This window comes from Neophocaena asiaeorientalis, unplaced genomic scaffold (genome assembly GCF_003031525.2).
Source record: "Neophocaena asiaeorientalis asiaeorientalis breed wild unplaced genomic scaffold, Neophocaena_asiaeorientalis_V1.1 scaffold599, whole genome shotgun sequence".
Taxonomy (NCBI): domain Eukaryota; kingdom Metazoa; phylum Chordata; class Mammalia; order Artiodactyla; family Phocoenidae; genus Neophocaena; species Neophocaena asiaeorientalis.
The window spans coordinates 134,319-149,927 of NW_020173499.1; the positions used below are offsets into that span (position 1 = coordinate 134,319).

Here is a 15,609-nt window from a genome sequence, read left to right on the forward strand (position 1 = left end):
GGGGTGTAATACTTGAATACCCCCCCATAACTTCAGAATCGGTTAGCTAGTTACCCTGATACCTTGCATTTGGTTATTGATGTGTAGGCCTTTCCTCCAGCTGCCTGTGCCCGGGGTTAATCTCGTAATTGACGTCAGTGCTTTGTTCCTTCCACTTTGCTGTTCCTTCCACTCTTTGAGGATGGATCATGGGATATAGGAGTTTGAGTTGTATCCTTATTGCCTTTTCTTTCACAAACGGTATCATTTGTAGGAATGATACAAAGGTGCAAATTTGTACAAAGATACAAATCTGAAATGCTTTTTTGTATGGAGTTCAAACTAAGATGAAGAGTTCGATTTAGGGTTCTCATGGTCACTTGCAATTAAGAATTGTGCGATTTCTTTTCAGCTGGCCTGTTGGAGATTTTAAACTAAGGCCAGTCCCTTTTCCAGTTACCACTGTTTTTCCTTACAGAATCTAAGCGATAGTTCCTTGTGAATAGGATGTTTGTAAATGTGACGTTTAAAATGTCTTGTTTTTGAGGGTTCAGATGTTAAAAGCGCAAAGCTTTGTTTCCATATTGATTCTGCAAAGCTTTGTAAAGTGCTCCTTTTATTTAACTGTCCTTTAACTTATCAAAATTGAAATATGAGAACTTTCTTAATTTGACATTTAATAAAGAGCCTCTGTGGCCTGTGAATCTTGCCTAGAATCATCTTTGGTTTTACATGCATGAAGAAGTGTTGGCAAGTGGCCATCTGGTTTTTAACAAAGCTGGCTTCTTTAAATTGCTCAGGTTTATTTTACTTATTCATCAATGCCTCCTTCAGTCTCCAAACATTAAAAAAAAATCTTAAGAAGTTATTTTAAATTATCTTTTAGCGTTAACTTACCTGAGGCAATAAAAAAAAAATTTTTTTTTTAACACCAACATTTTCATTCAGTTTGTGGTGGCTTGCAGGCTGACGGCTTTGGTTTTTGTTAGCTCTACTGGAACAGTAGGCAGATTTTGCTTTAAATGAAATTCTGTGTCAAGTGGAGGCAAGATAGGATGTTTGTGAGTGATCAAACTTTTACTGTTTGATTTAAAAAAAAAAAGAGCTTAGCTGTGATTATTCGAAAATGGTCTACAGTTTTGAGGTGTAAAGGTGATTCTACAGTACTTTGAAGCTGTGTAATTAAGCATTCTTAAAGATAGCATATTTTCATTCAGATTCAGTTTCTGCTTGTCAGATGATGTACATTCCCTTCTCTGTGCTCTTGAGATACTGTACCCCCTTTGTGACAGTTGATGCATTCTGCTTTGTATTGTAATTTTTTTATAGATCTGTCATGTCTTTAGAGCAAGAACTATATTTATACCTCTTTGTGTCCTCCCCAGTATTTTATACAATTACTAGGTTGAATTTGAATGTGATATCCAACCCAAGATTTCACAAAAGGGTACTCTTAAAAAAAAAAGCTGTATGAGCAAGTGATCAGTATTTATTTGTAGGGGAAAAAGTAGCTATCAGCTACAGAAGATGACAGAAGGTGAAGCTTTCTAAAATTATGTATCTTACATTTTTTTAAGAGTTAAGGTAAATGTCATGGTTTTATGTGTACCTGAGAGGAACAAAGAAAACAGGTATTTCTTCTTTTGTGACCACCTACTGGTTTAGAATGGAGTCCAAAATGTATGAGGCCTTCTCTTCATAGTATTTTTCATAAAAATCAAAGAGGTAGTCTTTTTTTAAATATAAATTTATTTATTTATGTCTGTGTTGGGTCTTCATTGCTGTGCGCGGGCTTTCTCTAGTTGCTGCTAGCGGTGGCTACCCTTTGTTGCGGTACCAGGCTTCTCATTGCCGTGGCTTCTCTTGTAGCTCTAGGTGCGCAGGTTTCAGTAGTTGTGGCACACGAGCTCAATAGCTGTGGCTCGCGGGCTCTAGAGTACAGGCTCAGTAGTTGTGGCGCACGGGCTTAGTTGCTCCACCGCATGTGGAATCTTCCTGGGCCAGGGCTTGAACCCGTGTCCCCTGCATTGGCAGGCAGATTCTTAACCACTGCGCCACCAGAGAAGTCCCCAAAGAGGTAGTCTTAAATATCGAAGGCACACCTGGACAGTGACCCAGAAGTGCAGTGTGTATTATAAAAATTGATAACTTAGATTTGATTTTATTTTACTATTTTATTTTTTATTGAAGGATAGTTGATTTACAGTGTTGTGTTAATTTCTGCTGTATAACAAAGTGACTCAGTTATATACATATATGCATTCTTTTTTATATTCTTTTCCATTATGGTTTATCCCAGGATATTGAATATAGTTCCCTGTGCTATGCAGTGTGACCTTGTTTATCCATTCTGTATGTAATAGTTTGCATCTACTAACCCCAAACTCCCAGTCCATCCCCTGCCCCCATGTCTGTTCTCTATGTCTTTTGAGTCTGTTTCAGTTTTGTAGATAGGTTCATTTGTGCCATATTTTAGATTCCATATATAAGTGATATCATACGGTATTGGTCTTTCTCCTTCTGACTTACCTTACTTAGAATGATAATCTCTAGTTGCATCCATGTTGCTGCAAATGGCATTATTTTGTTCTTTTTTATGGCTGAGTAGTATTCCATTGTATATATATGTACCACATCTTCTTTATCCGTTCATCTGTCAGTGGACATTTAGGTTGTGTCCATGTCTTGGCTATTGTGAATAGTGCTGCTATGAACATAGGGGTGCATATATCTTTTTGGATTATAGTTTTGTCCAGATATATGCCCAAGAGTGGGATTGCTGGATCATATGGTAGATTTTATTTTTTATTTCAGCTCTCTTCTACAGATAACTTACTATAGAAACTTTCCTGTATAATGTAAAGGATTTCCAGCTTTTGAACCCCCAGTCTTCATTATGGTTTTCCCATTTCCTTTTTTATTTTCTCTGAAAAGTTGGAACAATTATATTGATTTCTGGGAGGGTGTTTGCTAGTCTCAGTTAATTGTGAAATAAGGTGTAGTCAGTGACTAAAAATTGCTTAAAGCTAACCTGACCTGTTACCTTGCTACTTTTCCCTTTGGTTTAAGGAGAGCACCCCTACTTGCAGTAACTCCCCACACCCAGAGATTGACATGAATAGATTACTCTGGAAAGCCAGTATGGTTTGGCTACCCAGATACTGTCGTGATCTGTCCTGGGACTGGGCTTCCTCGGTCTGCTTTGGGCCTGAATGGGTCTCCCATGATTTTGTCAACTTGGAGCTGCCTAGTGGGTTATGACGTTTCACTTTGACTTTTCCTTTTCTTGTCATCACTAGGGTAGGGACAGTTTTATGGAAAGGTGAGTGGAGTCAATACTCTTCATAGATAGGCCTTCGCACCTCTTTCCAATTGCTATCATTTCTTCCATCTGGAATATCACTTTTCCTGACTTGTTCCTTGTCTCTTAACATTTCATCATCTTTTAAGGCACAGTGCAAATACCATTGCCTTAAGTTTTGCTTGATTCCCTACCCCAATAGTGACTTATCTCCTTTGAATCCCTGTATCGCTTTGTATCTCTCTAATATTTGTTATGCAGCTAACTATGGGACTGTAGCAGGCTGGATGACTTTGAGCACAATCAGTGAAGACTCACTAGTAGAATAAAGACTGTGTTATACTATTTTATTGTATATCTCTAAGAATTAAAATAATAATCCAATTTAAGATTTTACTAAAAAAATTAACACTAATTCCTTAATATCATCACATATTCTAGTCGGTGTTCAAATTTCCTCGATTACAGTTTTTGTTTTGTTTTAACAGTTTGTCTGAATTAGGATCCAAATAAGGTTCATACATTTTATTGTGTTGATGTGTGTCTCAACCCTCTTTTCTTTCTGTCTTTGTTTTTGTTCCTATACAATTGGTTTGTTAAAGAAACCAAGCCTTTGCCCTATGAGATTTCTCACAGTCTGGATTTTGCTGATTACATCCCTGTGGTTTCATGTAATATGTTCTTCTGTCCACAGTTTTTCCTGTAAATTGGTAATTACCTCTAGAAGCTTGCTCTGATTCAGGCTTGAATGTTTTTTTTTTCAATGGGAAGAGTACTTCATAGGTAGAGTTGTGTACTTCCTATGTATTCTTAAACCCTCAATCTGGCTTCTCATCCTAGCATGCCAGTGAAATTGCTCTTATCAGGGCCACCTGTGACTTGTACATTGACAAATTGTATAATCATTGCTTACTCCTTTACCTCTTTCTATACTTGACATTGTTAACCATTGTCTCCTTGATACTGTTTTTTTTTTCCTTGATTTTTATGACTGTCCCTTTCCTGCCTTTCTTACTACTAGCTGCTTCTTTGTAGCCTCTTAATTCTCTGCTAATCATATTGATATTTATGAATTTCCACCTTGACCACCTCTTTTCACTCTTCCTGGTGATTTCTTCCATTTTTGTTGCTGTAGCTACCATCCTTAAGTGTTTTAAACTCACCAGAACTCTTTGATCCAACTGAATATCCCTGTTTAGATTGTCCAATAGGTACTCTGTTTTAGTTAGGAGAGCGACACATACCTAACTGAAGCAAAAAGAAGAATTTTTTGGAAACATACGGGTATCCTATGAATTCTCAGAAAGGCAACCAAGCCATAGGAGGACAGCTGGAACTCAGGAACAGCTAGATCCAGGGACTCCATATGTGGTCAGGAGTATCTCTTTATGTCTCACAAGATACTCTTTTTTTTTTTTCACACAAGATACTCTGTGTGTTCAGTTAGTTCTTTCTTGCTGCAGGTCAGTTTTTAACACTTACTAATATCTTTTGAGTTTTAAATCTTATAGCTTCTGCCGTCAGAGAGACTGACCTGATTCTCAGTCTCAAATCTCAGGAAAGGGACTCGTTAGGTTATAGGTCCAGCTCTGGACCACAGCTCTGGCTAGCGGGCTACATCGCAGAAAGAAGAGGAGTAAAGGACACTCTAAAACATAGTTGTCCAGTTCATTCATTCCATGGCTATTTAGCGCACCCACACAGAGTCCTACTTTTCTTATATATATTAAATATTTTCTTTAACATAATCTCACTATCTCTATATACCAGCAAACACTCTCATCTCTTCTATGGAAACAACCCAAATTCATACCTACTTACCACATCCAGAGGTCATTGTTCTCTGAGTCCAGATTCTAAAGGTGATGCTCTTTGTTAATCAGGCCTAGCTATGCTTTGTCACATGTTTGAAAATTGTGGACTAAATACTGAATTTAACCATCCCCAGCATAACTGATACACAGTGGTAGGAAAAAAAAATAGCTAAAACTCTTATGAGGGGAGGGAAGAGGAAGGTATCATTGTTCTGAAACTTAACACCGTATCTTGCTGGACAGGTACAGTAGAAGGTAAATGATAGAACCAGCAAATTGCATGGGCCTTCATTTGTTGACTTACTTCCTTGCAAATGGAGTGAGTTCTTTGGCAGCCAAATGAAGATTTTCAATTCTGTCCACTAGAAAGATTTTCCTTTTCTGACACTTAGAGGACATTTGAAAGAAAGGAGAGGGCAGTTCTGTGTTACCTTAGCACAAGGGTTGACACACTGTTAGTAGGCCCAATGCTGCCTGCTTTTGTACGGCCTGAGAGCTAAGAATGGTTTTTACATTTTTTTAAAATGGTGGGAAAAAGTCAAAAGAAGAATATTTTGTGGTATGTGAGAATTATAGGAAACTCAAAATTCAGTGTCCATGAATAAAGTTTTATTGGAGCACAGACAACACACCCATCTGTTTATGTATTGTATGTAGGTGCTTTTGCTGATACAGTGGCAGAGTTAAGTAGTCCTAACTTTATGGCCTGTGAAGCCTAAAATATTTACTGTGTGGCTTTAAAACAGTTTGTCAACTTTTGTCTTAGCAGATCAAATGGCCCTTAGTGGATATTTGAGTCTGAGGATTGCCTTAGGGTTGAGCAGTTAGTTACAAGGTCCTATTTACTATGGTGGTTGTTAGGGGATTTTTTGTGTGTGAGTGTGTGTGTGTGTGTGTGTATGTATATATACATATCTCTGTGTGTATGTATGTATAAATGTGGATATACATGTGTGTATACATGTGTGTGTGTACATACCCATTTACATATACATATAGAGATATAAATAAAACAGGTGGAGTCTGCATATTGGCCTAGCTTTAGTTAAGGATTCAGACTTTATCTGTCAACTGTACCCTGAAGGTAGGATCACACTATAGGTTACATTGTAACATGGTTGCTCTTAGTACAGCTATGTGAATGGGGGAGAGAATTTTGAGGAAAGCTGGGGGTGAGTGAGGTGAGAGTAGAAGATGATCAAATAGTCCCTGTAAGTGTTGATTCTGCTACTTCTCAATCCCCTCACCCTTAAATTCTGCTATTTTCCTTGCCTTGGAGGATGTACCACTATCATTGTTTTTTCTAGAAACCTGCAAGTTGTCCTTGATTCCTCCATTTTACATCTCACATCTGTCGGGCCCCAAGATTCTACCTCCTTAACATCTTTGAATCCAAACCCTTTATGTACATTATCAACACTCCTACTATTACTGCCTTAATCTAGGCTTTCATTTCTTACCTGGGTTACTGCAACAGTCTTCTCATTTGTTTCCTTATAATCTACTTCATCCTGTACCAAAGTGATTTTTTTTCCCCTCTAAACTGCAAATTCACTTCTCTTAGAACTCCTTAGTAATGTTGTATTTTCTGTAGTATTTTTCTAACTGGGCATTCTTGTACATTAATGAGTTTTATGTAACTTCTAAAGGACTGCTTTATAGCCAAGTAATCCCTTGGGAGTTTGTTGCTGTGTTTAGATTTTGTTTATTATTGTGTTTGTGCCAACTTATAAAGCATTGTACTGATGATGCTCAGACAGGGAAAGATGGTGAGTTAAATTAGATCATGTCATGGTATATGTTAGTATAGGCAGGCCAAACCCCGGCTTAGTATTTAGTATCATATTTTCACTGTGAGATGTATCTGGTAGATCCCATCTTGTAATTAATCAACGTGAAACAGTTTGTTTGCAGTGTGCGTGTTTTATTCCAAACTTCAGCAGTGATTTTACTAGATACACATTTAATGTAGTTTTCATTAAGGTACTGAACCACAAAAGAACAAGAAAGATTGACAGAGTTAACAAGTGAGCCTCTTTAAAACTGACATTTAAGGACCGCTAGCTGGTATGGTAGTATATATAAGGTTGTATTTCCCTAAATTAGCAAATAAACATTTGCAGTTATTAAATCTGTTTAGTTTTACATATTTATAAGCATTTTATGCACTACTGTTATTGAAGTCAAATTACAGATGTGGTTTAAAAATATAGAACTATGAGAATTCCCTGGTGGTCCAGTGGTTAGGACTCTGCGCTCTCACTGACAAGGGCCCGGGTTCAATCCCTTGTTGGTGAACTAAGATCCCACAAGCCACGCGGCATAGCCGAAAAAAAAAATAGTGTGTGTGTGTGTGTGTGTGTGTATAAAACTAGACCTGAGACTACATATTTCCAGGATTGAATACATCATTGGCCTAGTTTATGTAAAACAACATAATCTGTTACATTAGCATTTTATTTATTTAATTTATTTATTTTGCCTGCACTGCGTGGCATGCAGGATCCTAGTTCCCTGACCAGGGATGGAACCCATGCCCCCTGCAGTGGAAGCATGGAGTCCCAGCCACTGGACCACCAGGGAAGTCCCACATTAGTGTTACTTAAAATTTTGTTTCGTATTTAATTTTTTAACGTTGTTTTAGTGTTATGGTTACATAAGAGCTATATAACATAATGAGTTCATACCTAATTTTATATCCATACCAGATTCTTAACATTATAATTTTTAAAAGATCATCACTCAAGATCTGGGATATATTAATTTTCTCTGGAAAGGTATCCTATGTCTTTCAGATTTCAGAAACAAACCCACAGGTCTAGTCTGATCCCATGTATTTCAACAGTCTTACCTTTCATTTTGTACTCCCCCAACCCTATTTTCCAACTACTCTTGATCTATCTCTGTTCCCTGGGTGTATGCTATGTTCTCTCTTCAGGGCTGTCCCACATGGTATTCTTCCCTCCCTTCCTCTTCTTCCTTCCCTTCCCTCCTCCTATCCTCCTGCCACCTTTCTGTAGTTGGTCTAGCTGCAACCAAATCTTGGAGATGATGGGTAATTTTTATTTTTATATCCTTAGCCTTAGTGCAGTGTGTGACACAACATATGCCCTGGTTAACTACAGTATTAACGTTGTACCGTATATATAATATTGGTCTATACTGAAGAGACAGATTTTAAAATCAGAGTTATAAAGCCTTCAGAATCTTCTGAGTTCTGTTTAAATATGTTATAAGTCTGAATTAGAAAATATTTTGACAATAGGTTTACTCTTGTCACTTTATAAATTGATTTTTCAAAGTAAATATTCTCTCTGCCATAATAACTCATTTAATATATAAATTTGTATTCCGTGATTAAAGAGCAATAGCCTTAAATGACCTTAACTACCTTTTAAAGCAATATGTTTATTTACATTTTAATAGAACCTTATTAACAAGAAGTTAGGGTAATTAGGATAGGGGCTAATTTAAGTTCACAAGCCTTGAGTATATGCCTTCTTCCTTCAGTCCATTAGCGTTTTCTCTCTAACCTTTTTTGTAATATTCTAAGACACTAAATATATTTTAGGAAACCCAGATACTTTATTATCACTTGTCTTCCACATATGCAGATGAAGATGAAATTAATCAGAAATAATTCCTTTTTAGTGTAAACTCTAAAGAACCTTTGCTGTGTAATGCTTTTTAACTTTTGTTTAATTTGCTATATGCATTTTAAGTAATAAAATTGCCTTTATTTTGCCTTTTTGACGTGTGTTATTTTCTCTTGGCTTCCTCAGGTACTATAAATGAAAGCAGTCTTGAAGTACTCTTTTGAACAGATCATTTCTTTCTGGGTGTTGTTACTGAAACACTCAGTTTTTATACCGTCTCAGTTTGCCAAGTATGATTATGAGATTTTACAGTCTAGCACTTGTATTTGGTGAACATTTGAGAGTGTAGGTTTTAAGTAAAAATAGAAATTGATCATTTCTGTACAAGTGTTTTTTTTTCTTGTACATATGTTGTTTTTTTTCTTTTAGATAAACTCTTTTAGAGAAATTGCTTTAAAAACAACCGAATTCATTTAGTATCAATATTAATGCTTTATTGGGTTGATAATATATTGAATGCAGGAAATGAGGTAGTAAATGAGATAACCCGTAGTAAATGAGAGAACCTCTACTTTCTAACCAAGTTGTGAAGTTCATTAGTTTACTTATTTAAGTGATTTTCTACTAGGTTATGTTCTAGGTATGCAATGCTGGAAAACAAGCACGTTCCCTGATTATTATCTTAATTGTGATCAGGTACTCTGAAGGAAACAGGAATTGTCTACATGAATTTTTTTAAGCTGGAAAGAGCGCCACAGTTCAAGAAGCCTAAAAAAGGCCCTTGGTGGGAGCTGGGAGGGGAGGGCAGTGAGATATAAAATAAATCTGATGAGATAGGCAGGAGTCACATCAGTAGAAAGTCAAATCCTGGCTTTGAAGGCCATGTTAAGTACCTTAAAGTTTATCCTAAGGCAAGTGGAAAGCTTACTAAAATTTTTCAAGCAGGGGTTGAGTGAAATTATCTTGTTTGTGTTTTAAAAAGATCACTTAAAAAAAAATCACTTTAGGGTTTTCCTGGGGTTTGTGTTTTAAAAAGATCACTTAAAAAAAAATCACTTTAGGGTTTTCCTGGGGTTTGTGTTTTAAAAAGATCACTTAAAAAAAAATCACTTTAGGGCTTTCCTGGTGGTATAGTGGTTAAGAATCCGCCTGCCAATGCAGGGGACATGGGTTCGAGCCCTGATCCGGGAAGATCCCACATGCTGCAGAGCAACTAAGCCCGTGCGCCACAACTACTGAGCCTGCTCTCTAGAGCCCGCGAGCCACAACTACTGAAGCCCGTGCGCCTAGAGCCCGTGCTCTGCAACAAGAGAAGCCACAGCAGTGAGAAGCCCGCGCACCACAACGAAGAGTAGCTCCCGCTCGCCACAACTAGAAAAAGCCCACGCGCAGCAATGAAGACCCAACACAGCCAAAAATAAATAAACAAATAAAATAAATTTATTTTTTTTAAAAAAGATCATTTTAGCTGCTGTATGAAATATGGATTAGAGAGAGATGAGGGGAACTAGGAGTCCCAATTAGAAGGCTGTAGCATTTGTCCAAGTCTGAGGTAAAATGATGGCTTGTTTTGAACAGTGGCAGTGGAGAAGTAAGGGAACTGATAAATTCAAAACATTTTGGAGGCCATGGTTATGGAGTGGATGTGGAGAGAGGTTGAAGGGAGGGTTCAGCAAGAGCAGGTCGTTGGTAGGATGAGGATCACTGGAGCAGAAGTTGTTGGCGGTAGAGAAAAGAGATCAAGAAATCAATTTTGGATGTATTAAGATTGATATTCCTCAGTCAAAGGGCATGATCAAACAGGCTTGATGTGGAGTATATTTTGGTATTTGTAGTATAGACATATAGATGGTATTTTAAGCCATGAGAATGTAGGGAAAGAATGTAGACTTAATCAGAGTCTGAATAAGACCCCCGGCTGAGTGCAGAGGAGCACCAATTTTTAAGTCTGGTAGATAGAATGGGAGAAGCCAGAGGTGCTAGGAAAACTGGGAGGGCTGGGGTTATAGAAGCCAAAAGTATATTAAGGAGCCATTAGTGGCTGAATATGTTGAACAGTAGGTCAACTAAAATGATAGTGTCTGTTGAATTTAGCAACTTGCAAATCAGTGTGATCTTGGCAAAGGAGTGGAGTGTGGGGAGTTGGAAACAATGTTGGGAGGTTGGAAACAATGTGGAATAGTGATTGGATATATTTTGGAAAGCAGTTTGTGTATATCAATTAAAATTGAAGATGCTCATTCCCTGCAACCTGGCAATTCCTCTTGTAGGTGTCTCTTCCAGGAAAACTCTCACTCACTGGTACAAAGAGAAGTGTATAAAAATGATCATTACAGGGACTTCCCTGGTGGCATAGTGGTTAAGAATCCACCTGCCATTGCAGGGTTTGAGCCCTGGTCCGGGAAGATCCCACATGCCGCAGAGCAACGAAGCCCGTGCACCACAACTATTGAGTCTGCGCTCTAGAGCCCACAAGCCACAACTACTGAGCCCATGTGCCACAACTACTGAAGCCCGCATGCCTAGAGCCCATGCTCTGCGACAAGAGAAGCCACCATAATGAGAAGCCCGTGCACCACAACGAAGAGTAGCCCCTGCTCTCTGCAACTAGAGAAAGCCCGCGCACAGCAACAAAGACCCAACGCAGCCATAAATAAATAAAGTAAATGTATTAAAAAAAAAGATAACTACAGCATTGTTTGTAATGGCAGAGAAAGGGGAAACTACCTAACTATCCATCATCTGGAGAGTGGATAAGTAAATTGTGTGGATACACAGTAGTGAAAATAAATGAACTACAGCAACATGTATCATGATGGATTAACCTCAACATAATGCTGAGAATTTAAAAGGCTCAGAGTCTTTAAAGTGTACCCTTTTTAAAGGTTGAAAAATACGCAGAACAATTCAATGTCTTACTTAGGGATACACACATATATAGTAAAAGTATACACCAAAATCAGAATAGTGGCTATCTCTTGAAGGGGAAGGGAGCACCGGAGATGTGATCCAGGAGGGGTACACAGTAGCCTTCCACTATATTGGCAATGCTGTATTTCCCAAGGTGGTTCATGGGTAACACAAGTGTTCACTATATTGCTCCTTACACCTTTCTGGGTCACTTTTTATCAAACAAATGGTTGCAGAGAGAGTGGGGAATCACCAAGAGTCCTTTTGGCTGTGAAGTTGAATAGAGGAGAGATAGAGTGATAGCTGGAGAGATCTATGGGATCAGGGAAGACTTTTTTTTTTTTTTTTTTTAAAGAAGAATATATTTGAATGATGATGAAAGGGATTCATTAAAGAGAGAAAAGTTGAAGTTGCTGGAGAGAAGGCAGTAACTGATAAAGGTCTAGGAGAAGATAGCAAAATGGGCATAATTGTTCTTTGATAGAGAGATGCTTTTTCTTTTTTAGCCAGAGGAAAGAAGAGAATGGATGCAATGTTAATAGTTTGAAAGTTGATAGTTGATTTCTCTCTGGTCTTTATCTTTGTAATCTTTGTCCAGTAAGATAAGGTCATTTGTGGAATGGAAGCTAGGAGGAAGAGTCATAGAACTCCATGAAAATACTTGTGTGGAAAAGGAAAGAGCATTCGTCAGAGAAGGATAGTAAATTTCCGGGAAACTTTGAGGGCCTAGTTGAAAGTGATTCATGAAACATGATTATGAGAAATTAGATAATGTATAAAGATATGATGAAGAAAGCAAAAATGGTATGGAATTATCTTTGCTTTCATGTTTTTTACTACCTTTTTTTTTCTTGGTCACACAGCACAGCACCTGGAATCTTAGTTCCCCAACTGGAATCAAACAACCCCCCCCCACCTCCCCACTGGAAGCACAGAGCCCTAACCACTGGACTGCCAGGGAAGTCCCTTTACTATGTTATTTTAAACCTGAAGGCTATAGAAATCTCATGACTAACTTTGGGTGGAAGGTCCTTTTATGCAAAACACCATTTTGGGACCTGATGTTCTGTTATTGTTGGCTTTGATCTCCAGGTGTACAACTTCTGTTTGCCTACCTTGTAGGAACTGACCTCTTCAGACTCTCATGGGTAGAGAAATAATGCCAAATGAGGCCAAGAGGGATTTCTCTACCTATAAGGTTTTTTGCTTTAAGATAGTATATTTTAAAGTTACAGTTTAATAGCAGTTGTAATAAACTGGATTCTAAAATAATTGAAATCTTAGCTTAAGTCTCATTTTGACTTTTGGAGTGTAAATCATTTAATAATCTGGTAGCTGAATGGCTTCATTTTTCAGTAGGATAGTTCTAAGATACTAATTGAAAAAAAACCATTGTAACAGGTTCTGAACACTTGAAAGGGGCAAGTTAAAGGTCACATTTTACTCTTGAAACTATTTTTGAAGTTTTAAATTTTAAAAGGTTATAAAACTAATACATGTTTTTATTAAAAGGATTATAGGAGATGAATTTCTGGTTCATTGGGAGTGCACACTTTTTTTTGAACTGTGAGTACTGTAATTTTTTTTATTGTGATATATGCATAACAAAATTTATCATTTCAGTCATTTTAAATGTACAATTTAGTGGCCTTATTTACATTCACAGTGTTGTGCAACCATCACCATTGTCCATTTCCAGAACTTTTTCATCATCCTAAACAGAAGTTCCATACCCATTAAATGGTAATTCCCTATTCCCTCTTATGCCCAGCCCCTTGCAACCACCATTCTACTTTCTATCTCTGTCAGTTTGCCTTTTCTGCATACCTCACGTAAGTGACTGCTTCATCCATGGTAGCATGTGTCAGAATTTCATTCCTTTTTAAGGCTGAATTATATTTCTTTTATGTGTATACCACATTTTGTTTGTCCATTCATCTGTTGGTGAACACTTGGGTTGCTTCCACCTCTTGACTGTTGTGGATAACGGTGCTATGAACATGGTGTGTACAACTACCTGTTTGAGTTCCTGCTTTCATTGGCCATATATACATAAGAGTAAAATAGCCGGGTCATAGGGTAATTCTATGTTATACTCTTAGAGTGACCATCAAACTGTTTTCCACAGCAGCTGCACCATTCTACATTTTTACCAGCACTGCACAAGTATTCTAATTTCTCCATATTTTTGCCAACACTTTTTTTTTGTTTGTTTTTTTAAATTTTAATTTGTTGATAATAGCCATCCTGATGGGTGTGATGTTGTATCTCTTAGTTTTGATTTGCATTTCTCTAATGACTAATGATGTTTAGCATCTTTTCATGTGTTTATCGGCCATTTGTATATTTTCCTTGGAGAAAAACTTATTCAAATCCTTTTCCCATTTTTTGACTGAGTTGTTTGTCTTGGCATTCTTGTGGAAAATCTGTTACAAATGTGAGGTATAGGGACTTCCCTGGTGGTCCAGTGGTTAAGACTCTGCTTCCACTGCAGGGGGCATGGGTTCGACCCCTGGTCAGTGAACTACAATGCCGCATGAGGCATGATGCGGCCAGAAAAAAAAAAAAAAGTGAGGTATATTTCTGGACTCCCAGTTCTCTTTTCTTGATCTATAGGTTTGTAGTAAGTTTTGAAATTGGGAAGTGTGTGTCTTCCAGCTTTGTTCTTTTGCAAGGTTGTTTTGACTGTTCTGGATCCTTTGAATTTCCATGTGAATTTTAGTATCAACTTGTCACTTTCTGTGAAGAAGTCAGCTGGTATATTGATAGGGATTCTGTAGAAACTGTAGATCAATTAAGGGAGTATTTTCATCTTAATAAATTTTCCATTCTGTGAATAGGATTGTTTCCATTTATTTAGGTCTTTAATTACTTTCAGTAATGTTTCGTAGTTTTCAGAGTGTAAATTTTGCTGTTCTTCTGTTAAATTTTTTTCTAAGTATTTTATTCCTTTTGATGATATTGTAAATGGAATTGTTTTCTTAATTTCATTTTTGGTTTGTTTATAGCTACTGTACAGAAATACAATCCTTTTTTGTGTGTGTATCGATCTTGTATCATGCAACATTGTTGAACTCGTTTATTAGCTCTAACAGATTTTCAGTGGATTCTTCATGGTTTTCTATGTACAACATCATCATTTTACTTTTCCTTTCAAGCTCAGATATCTTTTATTTCTATTTCTTGCCTAATCGACTGACTAGAACCTCCATACAGTATTGAATAGAAGTGGTGAAAGGACATCCTTGTCTTGTTCTTGATCTTAGGGGAAAAGTATTCAGTCCCTCACCATTAAATATGATAGCTGTGTTTTCCTTGTAGATGCACTTTATTAGCTTGAGGAAATTCCCTTCTCTTTTTTTTTTTTTTTTTTTTTTTCGGTAAATCAACCACTGCGCCACCAGGGAAGCCCCCTTCTCTATTATTCATAGTTTGTTGAGTGTTTTTGTCAAGAAGGGATGTCGCAACTTGTCAGATGCATTTTCTCCATCCGTTGAGATGGTCATTTGGTTTTTGTCCTATATTCTGTTGTTATGGTGTATTACTTTAATTGATTTTTGGATGTTAAGCCAATCCTGCATTCCTCACTTAGTCATGGTGTACAGTCCTTTGTAATATTGCTGGATTTGGTTTGTTAATATTTTGTTGAGGATTTTTATGTATATGTAATAAGCTTTTTATTGATCTGTAGGTTTTTTTCTTGTAATGTCTTTGTCTGGTTCTCATATCAGGGTACTATTGCCCTTACAAAATGAATTGGAAGGAGTTTCCTCCTTTTTCCATTGTTTGGGAAGAGTTTGTGAAGGATTAGTGTTAATTCTTCTTTAAACGTTCGTTAGAATTCAGCAATGAAGCCATGCAGTTCTGAGCTTTCATTTATAGGCAGTTTTTGGACTACTAATTCAGTCTCTTCACTTGTTATGGGTCTATTCAGGCTTCCTGTTACTTCTCTTTTTTTCCCCTAAATAAATTTATTATTTATTTATTTATTTATGGCTGGATTGGGTCT

At 37.2% G+C, this 15,609-nt stretch overlaps 1 protein-coding gene across 3 annotated transcripts in view; it reads left to right on the plus strand.

Annotated features, from left to right (window-relative positions):
• AFF4 (ALF transcription elongation factor 4) overlaps positions 1-15,609 on the plus strand; it is a 93,846-nt gene that overhangs the window by 1,687 nt on the left and 76,550 nt on the right. Inside the window, exon 1 of one of the 3 annotated variants that reach the window (XM_024747620.1) lies at positions 13,128-13,166. The exons of the other annotated variants lie outside the window; for them this stretch is intronic. The gene's annotated coding sequence lies outside the window, so the exon portion shown is untranslated. Of the gene's footprint in view, positions 1-13,127; positions 13,167-15,609 lie in introns of those variants that run through there. 3 annotated transcript variants of the gene reach the window in all.